This window comes from Pteropus alecto, unplaced genomic scaffold (genome assembly GCF_000325575.1).
Source record: "Pteropus alecto unplaced genomic scaffold, ASM32557v1 scaffold139, whole genome shotgun sequence".
NCBI lineage: Eukaryota > Metazoa > Chordata > Mammalia > Chiroptera > Pteropodidae > Pteropus > Pteropus alecto.
This window is the reverse complement of record NW_006443567.1, coordinates 3,439,890-3,443,615: the sequence shown is the minus strand read 5'-3', so window position 1 is coordinate 3,443,615 and position 3,726 is coordinate 3,439,890. Positions and strand designations below refer to the sequence as shown.

The window sequence follows — 3,726 nt, the reverse complement described above, 5'->3', positions numbered from 1 at the left end:
AGAGAGGCCGGGAGCGAGGGCGGCGGGAGGGAGGGGGGAAGGGGGAAGCGCGCTGGGGAGCGCGCCCTCGCCCTGGCCCCTCTGAGCCTCCGACTAGTCCTTGAAACTTCTTGGCGTGACAATCGGGAAAAGTTGGCCCGTGCCAGCTTTCCGACGGGGATCAAACAGGTAATGGCCTCGCATCTTCGCGGCTGTGGCTGCGGCTGCTGCTGCTGCTGCTGCTGCTGCTGCTGCGGCTGCTGCTGCTACTGCTACTGGTGCTGCTGCTGCTGCTGCTCTGGGCGCGGCACAGTCTCAGCACAGGAATTCCGTCGCCGCAGGCACTCTCCAGAAGATCGCGATAGCCTCCCCGAGGCCCCCTCCGCCAGAGGCCCCTCCTTCCCGGAGCCCAGCCCGCTGGCTCTGGGCCGCGGGCCTCCTCCCCGCCGCCAAGTCCTCGCCGGGCTTCTAGGGCTAACACCTGTAGGGGCTTAGGCACTGCCCCATCACCAAATCTTCCTCCCCTCCTGTTCCTGAAAGGAGCTTCAGGAACAAACAGTGATGGAGGTTGTACTGGGATGAGGTAGTTGCACTGGGGAAACGAAGATGGTGGGGGGGGCGGGGTGCTTGGAGATGAAGGATGGCGCGGTGGTGGGGTGTTTCATTAGTGTTTGACTCTCAGCTAGCCAGATTACGGCCTGGCTGGAGCCTCTGGGAAGTTCGCCAGCCACTTGCCCCAGGCTCGAACTCACAACAACCTCGCTAATAACCCCTACTGAGGTATTTCGCTTGGCGACATTTGTACCCATTCAGGGGAGAGGCCGGGGCTTCCTGACCAGTTCAGCCCCACCGGCAGCAGCAGCTGCCTTAGCAGCAGGCACTGCAGAGCTGCGCCCGCACACCACGCTGCCACCCAGTGGTTTTTGCTGACTTTTCATTTCGGGCCAATTTGTGCGGTCCAAACTCCGTTTTTCTTCTACGTCCCCTCATCATTCCGTACGTGTTTGGGATCCAAGCAGAGAGCGTGAGTCGTGCACCATGAGCAATATTGGGGAAATGCAGAGCCGAACCTCCTTATTTAACCTGCAGCCCATTTCCAGTCCCCTAACTTTTTTTTTTTTCCTGCTCCTCAAGCTCAGGCAGCCAGCCTCCCTCCAATTCAAGAATCAAGTCTAGCTTTTTGCTTGCCTCATTCAATTCGCAAGCTCTATCCTTCCCTTGTTATACATTTAAATTTGCAGAACAAAGAATTTTGAGGTCAAGATTGCAACACAGAATGGTCCACCCATATCCCTACCTTCAAACATTTCAAACAGACATGATCATTTTACTATTTTACTTGATTTCTGTTGCCAAAAAGGATGACCCCAATAGTAGGGCTGCTCTATCTTGGAGCTGCCACTACATTCTCTTTACTGGACTTCCACCTCTTCCAGATCTTTTCAGAATAAGTGTAGATGCAAAACCAAATGCCCAGAATCCAGCCCTTTTTTTTTTTTCGCCTGAGCTCCCAGCTAGGAAACTCTAGCTTCTTAGTCCATCAGAGCTGAATCACCTGACCCTTCCGAATTTTCCAGAGCTCCACTGGGGAACTGCTGCCACCTCCCCTTCTACTTCTCCCCAGTCTTGATAGTGCCCTGTCAGAAGCACTATTGTGTCTGCAAAGGCAGAATGGGGTGAAGGTTGCAGATGCAAGATGGAGAGTTAAAGGAAAGTGATACTAAATGGTCTGAGATTCCCTGCAGGTTAGTCTATATCTTTGTGCTTTTGGCTTTCCCAAAAGAAGAGGACGAGGTAGGAGGACAAGTCAATTCGAGCATCTACTTCTTAACACTTTAATTCATGGGGGGAAAGTCCTAGCTTTCTCTCATTGGATTTTGAGCGACTAGGTCTCCGTCACCACCATATTCCGATCTCCGGGCACAGTTCCTGTCACAATTTATGCTCAATAAAACTTTATTGAAAATAATTGATGAATGACTGGTTTATATTGATTCCAAAGGGTAGGAGAATGTTTCTTGGCTCAATGCATGTGATTCAAATTCCAAGTACCCTGAAGGGAAATAATCTCACCAAAAGAAGGGTCAGAAGAATCTCTGACCGGGGCCAAATATTTGGGGTGTGGGATGGACAGTTAAGATATTCCTACTCTGCATGTTTCTATCTTCTGAGGAGCACCAGCCCCAAGGGCCTTGCTTTTCTTTCCTCTTGCTTCTCTCTTGAGGCCCTGAACCAAAGCAGGCATGAAAAAGCTAAAGAAGGACAAAGTTCTGATTCAGGCAAGGGTTAGAACTTGGGAAGAGTGAGAATGAGGAAATGGTACTTGTAAATACATCAGCTCTGTTACTAACCCTGATGCTGATGGAACTACTGGGCCAAAGCTGAAAAGTAGACGATTCTATGGGTGTTTATAAATACGTTTACTGCTCTAACTTCTCCCTCACAATTAAATTTTATAATCTTAAATAATAGGGGTGCATAGGGGGTCCAGAATCTCTCCCTGCCACATGACCCCATCTGTCCATAAAATGTACTTCTGCCTTTTTAAATCACCCCTTTATTATTTTGTCTCCACGGACAAGGAAAGAAATGACACGTGATCGGTGAGAGTGGACATGGGGGGGGGGCCTCTAACTCTCTGTGTTCTGTTTAAAGACCACATGCTTTCTCCTCTCTCCTCCACTAAGAGAACTCACAGAGGCCTGTGACTAGAGCTGGGGAATTATCCAGGGGAAAATTAGAGGAAGGGCATTTTGACTTTAGGTACAAATCATATTGTGTAACCAATTTAATTATTAATTAAGCAGATAATTTGATCTTTTCGTAACTCTCGTGTGTATTTCTTAGGTACTTTCAAATTCAGAGCAGAGTGTGAATTATAATTCTCAAGTCCTCAAAGGAGAACTGTGCCACAACCCCGGTCATCTTAGGAAGTCGTATGAAAGAAAGAACTGCCGCTCACCCTAGAGAAGCATATTTTGCCTTTCCTTTGTGTCTTACTACCACCCCAGACCACGAATGTGGCATTTTAGTGGGGGAGGAGGGAAGAAAGAACTTCCCGTTGACACTTATTTCCAAAGTGCCTTTTTGTCCTATCTTGCTCTGTACTTCCCAATTGACACTGGACCCTTGCTATGAAACTTTCTGGGTCTCCTCCAGATTCCTAAAGTTTCAATTTTCTCTCCTGAACCCCAGGGCTCTCAACTCCTGTATGCTGCGTGAGTCCATTTTCCTTTGCTTTTCCTAGACTTCCTCCCGCCACTGCACTGTCCACCAAACTCTCCTTGGTACCGTTCAAGAAGGAAGCATCCATAGCCCCTTTCTCCAATTCAATTGACAAATAGTTCTAGCCTGGGTGACAGAACGCATATGTTTTTATCCTGTCTCTGTCACTAACTGTCTGAATAACCTTGGGCATGTCATTTCTACTGTTGGGGCTTCACTTTTCCCATCTTTAAAGTAATCCTGTAGACTCGATTAATGGATTTCAAATTATATTCTACAGAGCACGAAGAGTTCATGGAGGGGATACAAGTTCCCTCACCGACAATTCAACCATAGCACCTCTGCTTTCATCTATTTTATATACTGGGGCTTGTTGTATGATTTCTTAAAAATAAAAATAAAAGATTCCAATATTAAAAACAAACTGTTTGAAAACCTCTGGATGAATGTTCCTTAAAGTCTTTTTGGCTCTGGGGGCCTATGATTTTTTTTTTTTTTTTTGTATATGCTTTTGTTCCTCCA

General features: G+C 47.6%; 1 protein-coding gene across 3 annotated transcripts in view; it reads right to left on the bottom strand.

Moving 5' to 3' along the window:
- The window catches only part of FGF13 (fibroblast growth factor 13), a 467,301-nt gene that overhangs the window by 65,260 nt on the left and 398,315 nt on the right, over window positions 1-3,726 (bottom strand). The gene's annotated exons all lie outside the window — the stretch shown is intronic.